The sequence below is a fragment of the Mus caroli genome, chromosome 9, assembly GCF_900094665.2.
Source record: "Mus caroli chromosome 9, CAROLI_EIJ_v1.1, whole genome shotgun sequence".
Lineage (NCBI taxonomy): Eukaryota > Metazoa > Chordata > Mammalia > Rodentia > Muridae > Mus > Mus caroli.
The window spans coordinates 28,841,712-28,863,074 of record NC_034578.1 but is presented as its reverse complement, the minus strand read 5'-3'; positions in this window follow the sequence as shown (position 1 = coordinate 28,863,074).

Here is a 21,363-nt window from a genome sequence, read left to right as displayed (position 1 = left end):
ATGTATCTGGAGGATATCATCCTGAGTGAGGTAACCCAATCACAAAAGAAGTCACTTGATATGTACACTGATAAGTGGATATTAGCCCAGAAACTTAGAATACCCAAGATACAATTTCCAAAACACAAGAAAATCAAGAAGGAAGAGCAACTCGTGGATACTTCATTCCTCCCTAGAATAGGGAATAAGATATCAGTGGAAGAAGTTGCAGAGACAAAGTTTAGAGCTAAGACAAAAGGATGGATCATCCAGAGACTGCCCCACCTGGGGGTCCATCATATAATCAGCCACCAAACGCAAACACTATTGCATATGCCAGCAAGATTTTGTTGAAAGGACCCTGATATACCTGTCTCCTGTGAGGCTTTGCCAGTGTCTGGCAAATACAGAAGTGGATGCTCACAGTCATCTATTGGATGGAACACAGGACCCTCAATGTAGGTGCTAGAGAAAGTACCCAAGAGCTGAAGGGGTCTGCAACCCTATAGGTGGAACAACAATATGAACTAATCAGTACCTTCAGAACTCATGTCTCTAGCTGCATATGTAGCAGAAGATGGCCTAGTTGGCCATCATTGGGAAGAGAGGACCCTTGGTCTAGCAAACTTTATATGCCCCAGTACAGGAGAAAGTCAGGGCCAAGAAGTGGGAGTGGGTGGGTAGGGAAGCAGGGTGGGCGGGGAGGGTATAGGGGACCTTTGGAATAGCATTTGAAATATAAACGAAGAAAATATCCAGTTAAAAAAAGAAAATAAATAAATAAAACCCTTCAAACTTGGAATTCAGTGGGAAGTCTTACTCATAATACCAAAAGTGTGATTCTTAACGTATCTCTAGCTGCATATGTAGCAGCAGAAGATTGCCTAGTCACCCATCACTGGGAAGAGAGGCCCCTTGGTATTGCAAACTTTTTATGTCCCAGTACAGGGGAACGCCAGGGCCAAGAAGCGGGAGTGGGTGGGTAGGGGAACAGGGCGGAGGGAGGGTATAGGGAACTTTCGGGATAGCATTTGAAATGTATATAAAGAAAATATCTAATAAAAAAATAAAATAAAATAAAATCAAGACATAAAATAATGCCCACATATATATATATATATGTATATATATATATTAGTGATCTTTCTTATATATACATACTATATATATATATATATGTGTGTGTGTGTGTATACTTGTACATATATATGTGTATGTATATATAACACGTGTGTGTGTGTGTGTGTGTGTGTGTGTGTGTATTAGAACATTCCATTCCAAACACCATTGCCAAAAATCAACTCAGAGTTAAAAAGTTTTCATTTTATTTTGGCTCTTGGTTGCAGAGGAATAGAGTGGAGAATGGTAGGGAAGGCATGCCGCCAGTTAGGAAAGGATGAGAGCAGGGGCAGGAACCTGGAAGCTGGATGTTATGATTTTTTTTCCACACAGGGAGCAGAGGAAAGGGAAAGAGGAGGTGGAGGGAGAGTATAAATGCTTAGAGGCCAACCAAGCATTAAAATACCTGTAAAAATCTCTCTTTCAAACCATGATGAGTTCAAATGGTAGAATATTTAATTGTATGATATAGTTATACAATGGAATTATTCTCAGTAATAAAATAATCAATTATTGATGCAGGCAACAAATTCAAAAGGTTGGAGAACATTATACAAAATGGAAGGGCAGTATGAAAATTCGAATTGTCAAATATAATTTCATTTAGATAATGATGTTTGAAGCAAGAGGGTATACAGATGGAACAAAGTAATTGTCCAAGGTTATAGCTAATGAAAGAAAAGAAATATTTTTTATGAAACCTAGTGATATGATTAGTTTTGTGGTCATCGTACACAAATCTGCAGACAAGAGAAAGAAAGTCCAATCGATAAATATTCATTTGCATTATCATCAAATTTCTACTTTTGAATTTAAGCTATTGTATAAGTAATTGTACTGAGGGCACCTGGAAGACCGCTAAGGATTCCTCTGCTTATATTTGCAGCTTCCTGTGAGCCTATAACTGTTTCAAAATGAAAATATTTTTAAGTCCTAGCACATACTAAACACTAACATAACCATCAAATGGAAATTTCTAGAGTTGAAAAGTATTGTTACTGAAATGAATAGTTCACAAAAGCGGCTTGGAAATAGTCTTGAGTCAGCAAAATAGCATGGAGAAAGTGAGTAGCATCCTGAGGCCTGTGGGACAACAGCAATCATCTACTTGGACATAATGTGAGGTGCAGGGGAGAGAACAGGAGCAGGGGAGAAAAACAAAAAGAATATTAGGATAACTATTGGCACTGAACTTGGTGAATAAATCAAAATGCACATTGAAGACATCCAATTAACTCCAAATACTATAGATACCAAGATCCACATCTTGATTAATTATAAATTATCAAAAGCTAACAACAGATTATCTTGGAAAAATGACTCATAATATATAAGGAAATTATCACAAAATTAATTTCTGGATTTTTAGTAAAATGAAAGACCATAAGATAATAAAATAAGAAACCTTGAAGTACACGAGAAAGACATTAACCAAGAATTTTAAGCAAGCAGATCTCTCCCACAGAGATGAACACTGACCAGTGTAATTCCAATGAAGCATAAGCAGAAACTGCATTGTAGTGAGTCTTTATATGAATGCTTGATAGAACTTTTCAAGTTAAAATACAACGACTGCTATAAGTGAACGAATGAATTTTATAATCTTGGGAAGGGTACAAGTGGAAGGAACAAACGATTAAGGTTAGCCTCAGCAACATAGAAAGACTATCTCACAACAAATCAAATTAAAAACAAAGATTGAAATATACAATTTCATGAAATTCTAATTTGGGGTATACACTAATTTCCAACATACAACTAAATTATACAATTAAATTAAAATGAATACTTGTGTAATATCAGTTACGTTTTTAGTGGGTCTGGATGGCTAAATTGTCTACTGCAATGAATTTTTTTTTACAATTCTATGTGTTAGCAATAGGCACACCAATAAATAATTTAAAAAAAAACAGCTCTGGGACTGATGAAATGATTCAATGGGTAAAGGTGCTTCTTGTGCAAGCTTGGTGATGTGAGTTCAATCCCTCGAATCCACATAAAGTTGGACAGAGAAAATTGATTCTACAACATAGAGTTCTCTTACCTCTATACATTTTCTGCGTGGGGGGAGAATGTCAAATCTCCCCCTCACAATTCACTAATAGTAACAATTTTTAAATAATAAAAATTTCATACAGTAGAATAAAACACATAAACTACTTTAGAGTTGATACAACAAAAGGAGAGCAAAGTGTGTCTGTAAACTGCATGGCCTTGCTTAACAAGCTTAAAATTCACTAGAATAACTTTATATTTGTGGTCTGAGAACTCAACACCAGAGAGTCAGTCTTCTCAAATTGAGTTATTGATTTAAATACAATCTGTACCAAAATTCAAGTGGGATTTTTGTTGTTGAATAAATGACTCAGAAGAGCTAAGATGATTCTTTTAAAAATAGAAGATTGTGATATCGACTATAAGATCTACTATAAAGGTACAGAATTACTAACACAAAGGTACATATCTGCATCCATGGAATAGATCAGTATAAAGAAGCAGAACTAAGGACCCACTCACCTTTGATTGTGCAGCCAATTGACTTTTGACAAAAGTAATTTGATGCAGAGTACTTGCTGTGAGGATTCTAGGTTAGATAAACATCCATAGTCAGAAAAATGAACTCAGAGTCTCATCTATATTGTAGGGGAAAAAAAAAACTAACTCGAAAAGGGATCATAGAGTAAAATGTAAGAGCTAGAAGTATAAATGTTTTAGATAAACTGTATAGGAAAATGTCTTTCTGACAATGAAACAAAATCCGTGAAATCAGGGATGGATGTTGTAACTTGGAATTCATCAAAATCAGCGATGAGGAAAGAAGATGAAAGAAAGGCAAACCTCCTGCTTTGAAGGTCTCATTTTCAGCAGTCTTCGGGAGGAAGAACTAGAGTCAACAGCACAGCTCTCTGCAAGTGTAGCTGGAAAATGTGCACTAGGCAGGGCTCAACTCAAGCTCAGGTGTCTAACTAACTGTACAGGGTAAGGGCCCATGGGTCCTAGATGTGGTTGGTTGTAGGTAATTTGGTCAGCATAGTTGTCTCTGTCCACTGAATTGATCCCTGCATCCCTTCTCACCATCATTTATGGCAGTCTTGCATGTGCTTTGTTTGAATATGAAGTCTCGACTGGGGTCATTCCTTCAGCTTGGGTCCTAGGATGAAAAAAAGAGTGGTGTGTAGCCAACACAAGGAGAGCTGGAATGGGTGTAGGTGGGAAGTTAGTACTTTATATCGTCAGTCACATAAAGTAGGCCATTTGTTGCTATAGCAAACAATCTAGCCACATTACACTGACCTGCCCTCTATACCTCAACGTGTTAGCAAAAATGTTACTTTTTTCTTTAACAGTGTTGCTTTATTTAAAGCAGGTATTGGTTGTATGGCTGACAGTCAACAGACAGAGAAACTTGAAAACTCCACACTAGATGTGTCCCAAAGAGACACCAGTCGTAAGAAGCTCCTACAAATCAAAGGGTGGGGGTAGTATTCCAGTGGAATAATAGGCACACTGCAAGAAAACATAATTAACAGTAGACTAATTAAATATACATAACAGCCCATGAAAGTCAATGATCTACACCTTTATCCATGGAGGTATATTTATAAAAATAAATATCTGTATTAACTCAACCAAAAGTATTTTGAAAATAGAATTGATGGCTTTCTACCCCATAATTGGATGGAAAAAGATGTGACTCCTTAGATATGAATGATTTAACCAGAACTCTCTAGGCCCTAGCAGTGAATGTGAAAGCTATAGAATGTGGTATTGACCGCAAACAAGGACTGTGACAATCATTCCTTCTCTTGCCTCAGATTCATTCCAATGTGCCATCATCTGAGGACTGATTTCTTAAATATTTTTTTTTACCAGTGATTTGTGGTTTTTTGGCTCCCAGTGGACATTGGTTAGGCAAGTTCCATTAAAATTCTTCTTCCCAATTTGTTGAGTCAGTCATTGTTGCTCCTGGATGGTCACATTCACACACCAGCCCAGGGGCTACCTCAGATCCACTAATGGAAAGTAGACACACACACACACATACACACACACCTTCCCCTGCAGCCCCAGGCTGGCCCAATCAGGGAGGTTGCCAGTGGCCACTTACCTGAAAACTCACATGGTTTGTTGCCTTTATCTCCTGATGCTACTGCATCCCATTCTTCCTGAGTCCTCTGATTCTCCAAGAGTCCCATCCTATGTCCAACCATTAGCTGCTGGCATCTTAATTGATTGACCAAAAACCAATTGGGGACAAGGACCTTTGGCATCTGGACATGCAGATCCAAAAGCATTAGCACCAGTTTCCAATAAGTTATTTCATAAATTCTTTGCTAACCCAACAGGGATGGTGGTGTAAATGAAGGTAAGGAATCTGTGCTCATGTACATACTATGACAACTGATCTGCTCCAGGAATCTGAAGGGTTGAGTTTAACATCATGGAGAACTCATGATATTCCCAAACAAGGTGCCAACAGCCTATTACGAACTATGAGAACCAAACCACAGAACTTCATAAATACACCCCACAGGGATGTCAGAGACCAGAATACCAAAGTAACAAGGAGCTGAAGAAACTTCAAGGGCACTACTCATAGATCCAAGATAAAGGGGCAAAAATCTGCATCTACAATATTACTATCTAAAAAATATTCATACACTCTCAACCATCAAGGTCCTGATTTAATGTTCACTGGTAAAATTAATGGAAAGCATTTCCACAATATAGACACTCCACTTGGAGGTCCAGGAAGCCCTGGGAAAAGGGGGAGGAAGGTCTGTAGGCGTAGAAAGGGATGGAAGATGCTAAGAGAACCTGGCACACTGAATCAACTAAACAGTGCTCACATGGGCTCACAGAGACTGAAGGGGCAAACCCAGAGCATTCATGGGCCAGAATCAGGTACTCTGAGAATGGTATGGATGTTAGCCTGATGTTCTTGTGGGATTCCTAACAGTGGGAAGAGGTATACCTCTGACTCCTTTGCTGGCTCTTGGGACTCTTTTCCTCCTATTGTGTTGCCTTGTCCAGCTTCAATATGAAGACATCTGTCTTGTCTTATCTTGTTTTGTCCTGTTTGTCTGTCATCTCTTGGAGGCATGCTCTTTTCTGAAGAGTAAAAGGGTAGGGAGAGGATCTGAGGAAGAGGGGAGGTTGCAGTGCACTGAGAGGAGTCGAGGGAGGGGAAATGGTAGTCAGCATATATTGTATGATAGAAGAGTCTATTTCTTTTCAATAAAATTTTTTAAGAAGATAAAGAAAAGAGTCATTTATTTTTCCACAAAACAAAAAATTTCCCTGAGCATTTGTTACACACCTGTTGTTTTATGACTTAAATAAGCTCATCTGTTGAGGTCTTGTTCCCAGTTGGTGATACCAGTTCATAGGTTGTAAAGCCAGGGAAGTGGGCCTATCTAGAGGTGGGTCACTGTTGGAATTAATGTGAATGCCTTCAGGCTTTGCCTCCTTCTCTGCCTTCCAGCCACACTGATGGGAAGAAGCTATGCTGTCACAAGTTTCAGATGCCCTGGTATACCATCCAAGGGCTTGGGGCCAAGTAATCAATCTTTGGCCTCAAGTTGTTTCAGTTATGCACATTTTCAAAAGCATGAGGAAACTGATAAGGTTACATTTGAATGTGCCCTTAAGGTTCTGCTAGAGATATTATAGGTTATACTTTGTGACAATAGCATGCTGAAAAGAGTTTTAAGAAACCCGAGATATGATAAGAAATGGAAACTATATAATTACTGTACTTTACCAGAGTAGAATTAGGGGTTACTCTCAGCCATTATAAGCCCAATGTTTGCCATTTGGTTATGCTTATTTTGCAAAGGAAGCCAAGGTAAGTTGAAGCAGAGAGGGCAGACTTAAACCCTGGGAAATAGCCAAGCTTCTCAGACAGGTCTTAGAGTGTTGTCATGCACATGCTACACTCCTGTGGCTTCTCCAAAAGAACCATTCACCCCTGGGTGGTTTTTTTTCTTTTAAAGATTTATTTATTTATTTATTATATATGAGTACACTGTAGTGCCTTCAGACACTCCAGAAGAAGGCATCAGATTTCGTTATGGATAGCTGTGAGCCACCATGTGGTTGCTGGGATTTGAACTCAGGACCTTTGGAAGTTCTCTTAACCACTGGCCCATCTCACAAGCCCCATCCCTGGGTGTTTTATTGGGTCTTCTCCCTGAGTGTTCAGGAGTTCTATGGCTCCAATTTGGTTTTATTAATTAATTAACTAATTCAGGCACTCAGAAAGTAGTGTAGCACAAAGAATAAGATCATGGATCCTGGTGGTAGACTTCTTGGCTTCAAATTCTGGAATCAACATTTAAAGCTGTGGGAGCTTAGAGTAGTTGGTTCAACATTTGTGCCCTTGCTTATTCATTAGAAAAATGTTAATATTGACTACCCTATGGAATGATTCTGTGGCAGTTATGAATTTGTAGAGCACTCAGAATAATAACTCTTACATTATTTACCACAGCACATCAACAGTATTATGAGATATCGAAAACACACATATAAACCATGTGTGGGGTCATGTCTCAGTATGCAGTAATAGGACAAAATGTGGATATAAATAAACAATATCCAAGACACGAAGCTAAGGGAAGGTTGAGGTTTACTTCATCTGTGGATACAAATGAAAGAAATTTTTAAAATGGTGTATAAAAGGACATAACTTTCATATTCTCAAAGCTGTGGTGTGTGTGTGTGTGTGTGTGTGTGTGTGTGTGTGTGTGTGTGTGCGTGTGTGTGAGACAGAGACAGATACAGAGAGAGACAGAGACTCAAAGGTTCGTTGCTTTTTGCACTGTGAACTGACTAATCTCTTGGTGACAGGGAACACTGAAGAAGGCTTTCTACTCTCTCTTCAGATCAAATACACATACACACACACACACACACACACACACACACACACACACCAGATAGGTTGGCTGAGCATAGCACTCAAGAATTCTGGTCAAGCTTCTCTGTGAGGCCATGTGTTTGTAAGGGGGATCCCTTCTACTAAACACCTAAGCCACAGCCTTATTCTCTCTCTACTCCTTACAGGATCCTGTTTGTTAGCCAATTAACCCTTTTTATTTTGGATGGGGATCAGGTGTGGAGAGGGGAAGAAGGAGGCCTGGGAATAAGAATGGAAATTGGTGGGGCACATTTCTGGAATTAGCTGGAGACCAGGGATAGGGGAGGTTCCAGGATGTTTGTGGAGGTGACCCTAACTGAGATTCCTACCAAGAGAGGATATGAAGACCCAAGTGGCCATCTCCTATAGTCAGGCAGGACTTCCAGGGGAGGGAGGGGGACCTCAACCCACTCACAAAACCTTCAACCCAAAATGTGTCTGCCTACACGATGTGCAGGGATAAAAAAAAAAAAGGCACAGAGATTGAAGGAATGAACAATCAATGAGGGTCCCAACTTGAGATCCACCTCCTGGAGAGATCCAAGCCCTGGTACTATTAATGTTACTCTGCTATGCTTGCAGACAAGAGCCTAGTATAACTGTCTCCTGAGAGAGTTCATCCAGGAGCTGATGGAAATAGATGCAGAGACCCATTGCTAAACATCAGATGGAGCTTGGGGCATCTTGTGGAAATGTGGGTCGGGAGTAGAATTGAACAAACACAGGGGATAAAGAACACTACATAAAGACCTAAAGAGTCAACTAACCTGGACTAGTAAGGGCTCACAGAAACGGAATCAGCAACCAAAGAGCATGCAGTGGCTGAACCTAGGCCCCCTACACATTTGGAACAGATGTGCTGCTTGCTTCTTATATGGGTCTCCTAACAATTGGAGCAAGGGCTGTATCTAACTCCATTGCCTGATATTGGATCCCCTTTCCCTAACTGGACTGCCTTGTTCAGCCTCAGTGGGAGAGAATGTGCTTAGTTCTGCTGAAACTGGATATCCCAGGGTGGAATGGTACCCAAAGGGGACTTCCTCTTCTCTGAGGAGAAGGGGAGGGGGGTAACGGGGGAGAGACTTGTGAGGGTGGAACTGGGAGGAGAGAAGGGAAGGGAACTATGATCGGGATGAAAAGTGAATAAATTAATTAATGAATTAAAAATGTTTTAATTTTCTGCTTTTCTGGAATTCTAATAGATATAAAAATCTTTCATTCCGCATCATCTATTATTCTTGTCCAGACCCCAGCTTATCTTCACTTCCTTCTAGAATCCATCCTTTCTGCGACTGATGATTTCTAGTCGTGCAGTGCAGAAACATCTTCAGCCATTTTACCTCATATGACTGTTGGGATATTTTCCTGTTGTCAGAGGGTTATGGGATATCTTCCCATCATCTACCGTCATCTCCAGTTTATTTCTTTAACTTTTAGCGCTTCGATTGTGCATATCTTTTACTGCCTTGGTTGGGGTTATTCCTTGTGTTCCCAGAGAGTTTTGAAGCTGTTAAAAATCGGATGATTTTCCCTGCCTTCATTTTCAGAAAGCTCATTATTGCTATAGAGAAAACCTACTAAATTATGCATGTTGATTCTACATACCATTACTTTGCTTAAAATGTTCATAAAATCTAAGGATTTTTTGGTACAGGCTTTGAGTTTTAAATATACCATCTGGGAATAAGAATAATTTGACTTCTTGCCTTCCTATTTCTAAATTCTCATTTTTTTTCTTACCTCATTGTTATAGTTAAGACTTCAAGAACTGTATTGGATAAGAATTGGGAGAGAGAAAATGCTTATCTCATTTGTAACTTCGGAGGAAATGCTTCTCACGTTTTCCCATGTTGTATAACATTGCCTGTAGGTTTGCTGTTTATAGTCTTCTTAAGTTGCAATATCTCTCTTCTTTTCTTCAGGACTTTTATCTTGAAGGGATGCTGGAATTTGTCTAAAAGCCTTTACTGCATATATTAAGATGAACCTGGAATTTCTGTCCCAAAGTATATTTATGTTCTGTTTCACACCTATTGAATTTTGCTTATTAAATCATCCTTGCATTCATAAGATGAAAACGGCCATGATATTACTAATATGTTCTTGAAATGTGATTGCAAGTATTTTATTGAGTTTTTTTTTTAATCTATGTTCATCAGAGAAACTAGTCTATTTTTTTTTTTTTTGCCTTTTTTTTTAGCATGATACCCAACTTTGGAATCAGAGTAATAGGCAGTTCTTGGAAAAGGAGTGTGGTAGTGTTCCTTTCCTCTCTTTCACAGAAGCTTGCGGAATGTTGATGCTAGCCCTCTTTAATGTTTTCGTAGAATTTAGTCATAAATCTATGCAGTCCAGGTTTCTTTTGGTGGGAGAATTTATTAGTGATTTAAAATTTTTGGCTTGTAATACATTTGTTCATATTTGTAAGCTTTAATTTTTGTTAGGTTTAAATTAATATGCAAAGTCATAGGTTTTATAATGGGAATTTTAAATTTTATATTTAACCTATTTTTTACAGTGCTGTCATTATCCCCCTCCCCCCTTTGGTCTGTCCTCCAACAGTTCCTCATCCCATTCCTCCTCCTCCTCCCACCCCCATCTCCAAGAGGATGTCCCCAACTCTCCACCCCACCCACCCCACCCTACCCAACTCCACCAGACCTCCCCGCACCCTGGGGCCTCTAGTCTCTCAATGATTAGGTGTGTCTTCTCTCACTGTGGCCAGACCAGGCAGTCCTCTGCTGTATATGTATTGGGAGCCTTGGACCAGCTGGTGAATGCTGCCTGGTTGGTGGTTCAGTATCTGACAGATCTCAGGGTCTAGACTAATTGAGACTGCTGGTCTTCCTATAGGGTAGCCCTCTTCCCCAGCTTATTCTACCCTTTTCCTGAATTCAACCACAGCAGTTCTAGACTTCAGTCCATTGGTTGGTTGTAAATATGTGTCTGTTTCAGTATGATGCTTGTTGGGCCTCTCCAAGGGCAGCCATGCTAGGCTCCTGTCTGTAAGCACACCATAGCATCAATAATAGTATCAGGCCTTGGAGCCTCCCCTCGAGCTGGGTTCCAATTTGGCCTGGTCACTGGGCCTTCTCTCCCTCAATCTCCACTTTGGTCCCTGCAGCTATTTTATTCAGGAACAATTCTGGGTCATGTACTTTTGTCATGTTCTTCTCTCACAGTCTTTTCCAATTTCCTGCCCTCCTCCTCCCCTTGAGTAGCGCCCCCCTTATTCCGATAAGCCATGGATATTTTTGTTGGCCTTCTTATTCTACTTCCTCAGCTCTGCAAATGTTTTTTTAAATACATTTTCCCCTTTAACTTCCCCTTTAACTTTCCCCTGATATCCACATAAAAATTAAATTCTGATATCCACAAACGGAAAAGAAACATGCACTATTTATGCTTCTAAGACAATATTTTCCAGTTACATACATTTTTTTCTGAAGATTTCATGATTCTTTAAGGTCAAAGAATCCAATCTCTTCTGCGTATAAAGCACAACTTCTTATCCAACTGTTGATGGACGCTAGACCACTTCCATTTCTAACCAGTGTGACTAGTAAAGCGAGTGTGCAGGGGTCACTGTGGCAGAATGTGGAGTCCCTTAGTACACAGCCAGTGTTGTATGATGGGTCAGGCGGTGCCTCTATTTCTAACTTTGTGGGAAATACCTGTACTGACGTTTACATTGGCCACACGGGTTTGCATTGTAAAGAAGGTTTATTCTTTCCTCACATCTTCCCTAGTCATTTGTTTCTTTTTCTTAATTGTAACTATTAAGTTAAAAGTATGCTATGAACTCTTAAAGCAACATTTATTTGAAATTCCCTGATGTATAGGATATGCAATGGTTCTTCAAGAATTTATTGTGTGCATTTCTTCCATTTTTTTTTTTTTGGAGAATTGTTTGTTTAACTCATTGTCTTTTTTTTAATTAGAAGATTTGGGTTTGTTGTTATCGTTGTTGGTTTGTCTTGTGTTTGTGCATATGTTTTAATTTTGAAGCTCTTTGTAGTCTCCAGATTTTAGGCCCTGACTAGGGAATAGTTGGCACTTAAGTTTTATTCAATTGTTCTTACAAAATACTCTGATCAAAAGCAGCTTAGATGGGAAATAATTTGTTTGACTTACACTTGCAGGTCATATTCTACCATTAAAGGAAGCCAAGGCAGAAACCTGGAGGCAGGAACGATGGAGAAGCACACCATTTGGTTCCCTCTCTGCCTTGCTCTCTGGCACATGCTCTCATTTCTTACGCAGCGTCTTTTCTCCTATTACATACCCTATCTCTTCAGTGTGCCAGTAGTTTCACCTGCTGGGCAGAAGCTTTTTAACCCCACAGAATGTCATTCGTCGACACGTGGGCTTATTTCCGGGACCACTGGAATCACATTAAGAAAACTGTCTCTATGTCTACATTCCTTTGTTTTACTCTAGCAGTTTCAGAATTTCAGGTTTTCTATTAAGGACTTTGTTCTATTTTGAAGTGATTTTTTTTTATATCGGGATAGAGATGAGGGGCTAATTTCATTCTTCTCTACGTGAGTATCCAATATCCCCACCATCATTTATTGGAGATTCTGACTTTTTACCACAATATATTTTTGACACATTTGTCAAGTGTTAGGTAGTTATTACGCTGTGGGTTTATTTCAGGGCTCTCTATTTTTTTATGTTGGTCTGTAAGTCTTGTTCTCTGCCAATACAATTATGTCTTTGTCACTATAGTTCTGTATTATAAAATGGGGTAGGATTATCATTTTTTTTCTGCTCAGTACTGTGTTCTCTATTTGAATTTTGCACTCGTGTCATCTTAGGATTGATTTTTTTTTCTAGTGCTACTAAGAAAGCCATTTAAATTTTGATGGGAATTGCAGTGAATTTGTAGATAGCTTTCAGCAGTGTAGCAATTTTCTCAAGATTAAACCTGTCACTCTATGAGCAAGAAAGGCCTGTGTATTTTCTATTGCCTTCAGTTTCTTCAGTGTGTCTTACAGATTCCATCATAAAAACCTTTCACCACGTGGTTAGCTTTATTCCCAGGTATTGAAATGTTAAGCTATTGCAAATGTTACATTTCCTTCAATTTTTTTCTCATCCAGCTCATACTCAGTATATAGATATGTACTTATTTTTACATCTGGTTTTATATTTTGCTACTTTATTGAACAAGTTCATCATATCCGAGTTTGCTACTAGAGTCTGTTATGTTGTTTAAGTACAAGATACTGCCATCCGAAAATCCGAGAAATTTGACTTCTTACTGACCAGCTTGCTTCTTTTTCATTTCTTTTCATGTCTTATTACTTTAGCTAAAACTTTGAGCACTATATTGAACAACTGTGGAAAATGGACAGCTTAATCCTATTCCATATTTAAAAAAAGTCTTTAATTTTACTCCAATTTAGTATGATGTTTGTTGTAAATCTGTCTTATGTTCCTACTACTCATAATTTCTTTAGGACTTTTGACATGAGGACATGTTGAACTTGTTAAGTGTCTGTTTTGCATCTACATAGATAATAATGATGTTTGTTTTTATATGGTATATGATATTTATTGATTCTGTTATTTAAACAACATATTTCTGGTTTATATGTGTGTTCATTTTAGTTCTGAGCATTTTATGGGGGAATTTTTAGTTATGGACTAGTTAGTCATGGATTGTAGTCTATGTATAATTTTCTTTCTTCCTTAAGTCTTTATCTGTCTTGGCATCAGTGTAATCCTGGCTTTGCAAGCGATTGGCAGTATATTTTCCCTCTTAGTGAACACTAGTTTGAGGACTATTAGTGCTAAGTCATTAAATGTCTAGGAAAACTTGACAGTGATTTCAACCAGTCCTTGGCTTCTCCTTGTATGAAAACTCAAATCCTATTCAGTATTATTGCCTGCTATAAGTCTTAGTTTCTTATATGTCCTTGATTTTATTTTGATACATGTATTTAAGAATTTCCCATTTTTCTAGATTTTTTTTCAAGCTTTTATTTTTTTGAATACAGATTTTCAAAGTATTCCCTAATGAGCCTCTGGATACCTGAGTTTGCTGCAATAAATTCTATTTCAGTTCTAATTTTACCCTCTCTTTCCAAAGTGCTAAATTTTGAAGAAGATTCTATATGCACTGTTAGATAAGATAGTCTGTTGATTTTCCTTAAATCCAAGTTATCTATGGTATAATTTAACAATGAAGATATTTTTCTGACTTTCACTTTGGAAGACACAGTTAAAGATGAGAGTGAGCTCCTTAGGTCTCCCACCAGTACTGTTTCATGATGCAACTGATCGGTCACAGCCTGCAGTCCTTGTCATATGAGGCTGGGAACACTAACATTTGCTGTACAAATAAATCATATCTGTTAGATCACCTTAATGAATTGTTAATTTATTAATACTTAAATGCTTTCTGTATCTTTTTGACTAGTTTCAAATTTAAATTTATTTCATCAGGTGTAGCAATTGTTTTTTTTTTCTTTATTATTAGGTGTAGCAATTGTTATGCCAGCTTTTTTAAAAAAAAAAAAAAACTTTCTTTCGCTGGATATGAGAATTTAAGTCCTATAACTTAGGTTTTGGACTTGTTGGTCAATGAGGTCATTTGCATTTAAGTTCACTATTAAGAAGGGTTTGTGTCTCAGTCAGGGTTTCTATTCCCGCACAAACATCATAACCAAGATACAAGTTGTGGAAAGGGTTTATTCCGCTTACCTTTCCACATTGCTATTCATCACCAAAGGAAGTCAGGACTGGAACTCAAGCAGGTCAGGAAACAGGAGCTGATATAGAGGCCATGGAGGGATGTTCTTTACTGGTTTGCTTCCCCTGGCTTGCTCAGCTTACTTTCTTATAGAACCCAAGACTACCAGCTCGGAGATGGTACCTTTCACAAGGGGCCTCCCGCTTTGATCACTGATGGAGAAAATGCCTTACAACTGGATCTCATGGAGGCATTTCCCCAACTGAAGCTCCTTTCTCTGTGACAACTCCAGCATGTGTCAAGTTGACACAAAACCAGCCAGTAGAGTTTGTTATCTTCTATGTTCTGTAGTTGTTCTGGTTTCTTAATTAATTGGTAGTCCTTTTTCCCTCCCTGTTAGTATTGGGTGTTTCTAATTTACAGTGTTAGACATTATGACTACTTCCCAGATCTCTTCTGTTCATCTATTTCTCTCATGAAATGCATTCTTCTCTGTGCTTGGGAGAATCTGAATGTCTTCTTCCTCCTTTGCATATCTCGGTCTTTGGGGATATTCTATAAGGCTGGCTTGCTCGTCAGGAACTGCCTTAACTTGTATTGAATTTTAAATTTCCTTGTTTCTGTATCAAATGTAAGTCTTAAGTGTGGTGGCAGTTTTGGCTGACAGTTATTTCATTTCAATAATTGAACTATATCACACCCTGTTTTCCCAGTTCGTGTGGTGTGAGATGGATCTTTCTGCCTTTGAATGTGGGTTGGCCTGTTTCCCTTCCAGCTTTAATGGTGCTTCGTGGCTTCTGTGGTTGGCATCTTGACTGTGATGTGTCATGCAGAAGTTCTCTGGTCATGTTTATTTGGATTCTTAAATACTTTTGTTTTTAGTGTTTATTTCTTTCTCTGTTTGTATTTTCTTGCTATAATTTCATGTAATAAATTGCCTATACATTTAGACTTTATCTTAGTCTTTTTTTTTAACTCCGTGGATTCCAAGTTTGGTTTCTCAAATGCATTCCATAATTCCTAAAGTTTCATATACATTATTTTTCCTTAAGTGTGTGTAAATGTATTGCTGCCTTGACTTTGTCCTCCATCCCTGAAATGAGTTCTTTTCCTTGCTCTTGTCTATTGATAGTGTTTTCACTCTATTTTTTTAATTGAACTATTTCATGTTTGTAATTTCTATTTGGGTTTCTCTCAGCATTCTGGTTTCCTGGAGGAACTTTTCTCAGTGATTTAAAAATTCTCCTCCAATTTATTGACCATTTCATCTACTTTGACAACGGTCTTGTTTAGATCCTGAATCTATGCATACTTGACTATCTGAGCCATACATCCAATAACTTATTCCCTACAAAAGTAGTCCTCTACTGACGTTTTTTTCCAGTTCAGCTATCTCATCTCTGTTTTCTGGTATTGAGAAATTGTAAGCTTATGGAGATGTGGGAGATTTTTCTATTTTTTTGTGTTTCCCTTGCTTATTTTTTGTGCATCTACTGGGGTGATATGCCTTCCAGTTTTTATGCTGACCCCTTCACCACCTGTTTTTGGGGGGTGTTGTTTTGTTTTGTTTCTTTTGTTTTACAACATCCTTCTTTGAATCTATTATGGAATCTGATTATGGATTGCAGTAACAGATATATTGGTTTTCAGTAGCCTCTGTGTTAACTGTAGTAAAATACATTCCCTCCCTTGTGTTTCCTATAAGATTCAAATATAGTATCATGTGGTACTGGCTGGGGGATACGTAGTGTTTTTTCTGAGAGTATTAATATTTCAAGAATAGATTAAGGAAATGGGAAAGGAGAAAGGGAGTGAAGAAAGAAGGAGAGGAAAGCCTGTATGCAAAGTCATGAGAAATACTGTGTGTCAGGTTTCGGGAAGGGACATAAATATTAAAATGAAAAAGACAATTAAAACATAAGGGTGTAAATATTTTTCAAAAGAAATAGAAGGCATCATTCCCTCAGTCAGTATTGGTTAATAAGGTAGTGTGTCTCCCCTGTATTGATTTTTTTTTTTTAGAATTCAGATGTTGCTGGAGATGGAGCAGCTATTAGTCGCAGTAATTCAAGAAAGTTGAGTTAGTGGGTCATTCCAAATGATTATTTTGTGTGTTTCAAAATTCCCATTTTCTAAAATTCTTTTGTCCAATTTCATAGGCTGCAAGCTGCAGTCTTAACTCTGGTGCTTTGAGGCTCAAACCTGTTCACATAGGTTTTATTGTGACTAAGAAAATATAAAATGTGCTGCAACAAGTTCTGCCATGCACTCATTTTTTCAATTGATTTCTTTTTTTCTTTTATTAAAAATAGATTTTTTTCTGGTGTGTAATATGTTTTATTTATTTTTTATTTTTTATTAGATATTTTCTTTATATACATTTCAAATGCTATCCCGAAAGTTCCCTATACCCTCCCTCTGATCTGCTACCCTACCCACCCACTCCCGCTTCTTGGCCCTGGCATTCCCCTGTACTGGGGCATATAAAGTTTGCAATACCAAGGGGCCTCTCTTCCCTGTGGTGGATATTAGTCCAGAAACATAGAACACTCAAGACACAATTTGCAAAACACAAGAAAATCAAGAAGAGGGAAGAACAATGGGTGGATACTTCATTCCTCCTAAGAATGGGGAACAAAATGCCCATGAAAGGAGTTACAGAGACAAAGTGTGGAGCTAAGACAAAAGGATGGACTATCCAGAGACTACCCCACCCGGGGATCCATCCCATAATCAGCCACCAAACCCAGACACTATTGCATATGCCAGCAAGATTTTGCTGAAGGGACCCTGATATAGCTGTCTCTTGTGAGGCTATGCCAGTGCCTGGCAAATACAGAAGTGGATGCTCACAGTTATCTATAGGATGGAACATAGGACCCCCAATGGAGAAGCTAGAGAAAGCACCCAAGGAGCTGAAGAGGTCTGCAACCCTGTAGGTGGAACAACAATATGAACTAACCAGTACCCCCAGAGCTCATGCATCTGCCATGTACTCTTCTATAGCTTGTTCAGGTGATGACATGTATAGTCGAAATCAGGCCACAGAAAGGATGTCTCAGCTTCAGCTTCCCATGCCTCCCTGCAACTGCAAGCATCATTGTCTGCCTTGAGTTAGTATTGTGTCCTGCTTAGCTAATTAACAAGAATTAATAGAATAGATAGAATTTCTAGAATTCTATCTAGTTGTCTTTCATCATCTCTAATCATATATCCTTACCCTTTACAGCTCACCCACCCATCAGTGGGTATGAGGAAATGAAGGCTACTGAAGATCCTTTGGCTTCAGACTCCTTGTTCATATTTCTGCTGCTATACCCAGAAGCTGTATTCCAATCTGTGTATCCTGAGTCCAGCCTGCAGCTTGGGTTTCTAGAACCCAAGTGGCCTCTGTCTGACTGAGTGGATGCCTGGTACACTTGACACCGTTTCCTTGTTTATCTCCTATGGAATTGTTCATATGTGTGTAGTCATTTACCTATTTATTTCTGGTTGTTCTTTCTTTGAAAAAAAATTAGTGTTCAGATTATTCCAATGTTCCCTTATTTTCCTCCACATCTCATTGGTTTCTGTTGTAATGTTCCCTCTTCCCTAACTTTGTCAATTTGGCTCCTTTCTCCATCTTCTGCTTATTGTCACTACAAGTTTGTTGAACTTGTTCATTAATTTTTCTGTTTTTATTATTTGTTTACTTTACATCCAGATTGCAGCTTACCCTCCCTCTTGACCTCCTAGCCCCTCCCTCTCACTTCACTTCTCCCCTCACCCCTCTCTCTTTCTCTTCAGAGAAGGGAAGGCCTCTCACAGACATCAATCAGCTTTGGCACATCAAGTTGCAGTAAGACTAGGCACTTCTCCTTTGAGCCTTGACAAAGCAGCCTAATTACAGGGAAAGGGTCCAAAGGCAGGCAACAGAGTCACAGACAGCCCCTGATCCAATTGTTAGGGGTCCTATATAAAAACCAATCTACACATCTGTTACATAGATCTCTTTGGTTGATAGTTCAGTCTCTGTGAGACCCTCTAGGATCAGGCTAGTTGATTCTGCAGATTTTCTTGTGGTGTTCTTTACTCCTCTGGCTCCTTCTATCCTGCCTCCCCTTCTTCCATAAGATTCCCCTACCTGTGCCTAATGTTTGTCCGTGGGTCTCTGTATCTGTTTTCATCAGCTACTGGTGAGCCTCTCAGAGGAGTTATGCTAGGCAGGTTACTGTCATGTGTGTATTTTTCTAAAGTTTAGATGATTCTCTTTGTGTTGCCTTTTCATCTCCATGTTATGAGCTTTTGCCCTGATTTTTATTGCTTCTGCCCATGCACTGCATTTGGGTTAGCCTTTTCAATTTTTAAGACTTTCAAATGTATCATCTTTAAGCTATTTATGTGACATTTTGTTTCTCAGTTTATCCAAGCATCTTTTTTTTTCTTAAGCTAGATTGTGTTGATACTTTGAAAAACATGTCTAAATGAATCCTAAGCATAAACACATTTAGCATGACTTTGTGCTGAGTAAAGATACAAATATGCCCATAGTTTTGCCACAGAGCATTTACAGGAGAGTTGATGGTTTAAAAACAATGAATTTTATCATTATTATTTCTTTTTTTTTGAGATTGTAATGTAATTATATCACTTCCTCGTTCCCTTTCCTCCTCCCAAACCCTCCCATATACTTCTTGCTCTTTCTCAAATTCATGACCCTCTTTGTCATCAACTGTTGTTACACACATACATATTCTTGCTGTTGCTTCCTGAGCCATTGGGATTAGTGTGGATGAAGATATCTTGAAGCGTTTTCAACAGGGATTTTTTTTTTTAACTATTCAACTGTGCCTTGCATACAGCTGTCACTGAAAGTGAATTGAATATACTAAAGTATATGTATTTGCATAATCTTCTTGTATAATCTTTCAGTATTTACTAAACATCTGGCCCTGGGTAGCACACACATACACACACACACACACACACAGACAAGGCCATGAAGATGTGTGTGTGTGTGTGTGTATAAACCTGCATAGTCTGTACAATGTTACTTGTATGTATGTTTTTAGGGCTGTTCTTTTGGTATTAGATAACCAACTGGTGTATCCTTTCCTGGGGGAAATTATTTCTCCCACTCTTAGCATTTCTTAGTTGTTTATAGGTTTTTCTTTTATTTGTTTGTGTTTTAATAGGGTTGTGGCCTCCTAGCCTTGCCCCCATATTTTGGCATATATATTGTTGAACTTACTTAGACATATCCAGACATCAAGATTAGACAGTCAAGTTGGTAAGATTTGATGAATATGCCTTCTTAAATTAATAGCAGAAACAGTGTCACAGCAATTCCACAGGTCCTATGGATCTCACACTCTTTCTATCACTTCTTCTATAATCTAAGCCTTAGATGAGAGAATGTTTTATAGATTGGCCTTGGTTTTCTATAATGGTCCCTATCTATTCCCAAGTGAAGTTTCTTTGATGAGGGATGAGACCTATATCCATCTATGGGTGTAAGGATAAATACTTAGAATGTAGTTAGGGATTGTTCTGGTTTAGTAAAATGGTCGTTGTAAGATCTTCTTGATCTATGGTTTTACAAGCTCTGGGTAGTTGGCTAGGTCTCTACTACCTGACACAGCTTTTCTCTTGTTGAATGAGTCTTAAGTCCTATTGGAGAGCTAATGGTTACCACTAAGGTCTGTTTGCCACCACTGTGCCCCTAAGGTTAGTGTATCATGCTAGATATTACTGTGGTTTACAGTCATCACAGCTGGGTAAGATGTTGCTTGCTTCCCTGCTATGGGAACATGCATGGTACTTTCTTTACCCTAGGCCCCTGCCACTGAAGCACATGTTATCTTCAGAAGTAGAGACTCACTATCCCCCCTCTAAGGAGCAGCCAAGGTCAATAGTCTTCAGCATTTGGGAAATCTCTTAGACAAATCCGACAGACAGCTCAAAAGAGAGTTTTTCAAGTGTGATACAGGGATTTCTATTACATGCTCTTTTACTCTTGTGCGTTACCTTGTCAGCACGTATGAGAAAATGTCATTTAGACTATATATATATATTTATATAAAGACTTAAATGGCAGTATAGTTTTTTAATTGGGCCAACAGGTAACAATATGATTCATTATGCATACATTGTTAATATTACTTTACCTCCTCGTACCTTCCATATTTCTCTTCCCCAGTAATTAGGACCCTTTTAGCATTTTCATAATTAGAGTACTTGTATACTGCAGCCTCTCTATCCCTCCCCCAGCAATTGTCCCTTCTTAATTCCCTTGTTTCTCAGTCATGCAGGATATACATTCAGATCCCTTTCTAGGCCAGGGTCAGTTCATTCAATATGACATTTTCTAGCTCCATCCATTTACCTGCAAAGTTCATTTTATTTTTCTTAACAGCTGAATAATATTCTGTAGTGTAGATGTACCACAATTTCATTATCCTACTCATCATTTGAAGGACAATGTTTCCATTTTCTAGCTGTCATGAATAGGCCAGCAATGAACATGGCAATGCTTTGTTATTTGAGTGTATGCTAAGGAATCCTGTATCTGTTTCTTTCTCTTCTTCTTCTTCTTCTTCTTCTTCTTCTTCTTCTTCTTCTTCTTCTTCTTCTTCTTCTTCTTCTTCTTCTTCTTCTTCTTCTT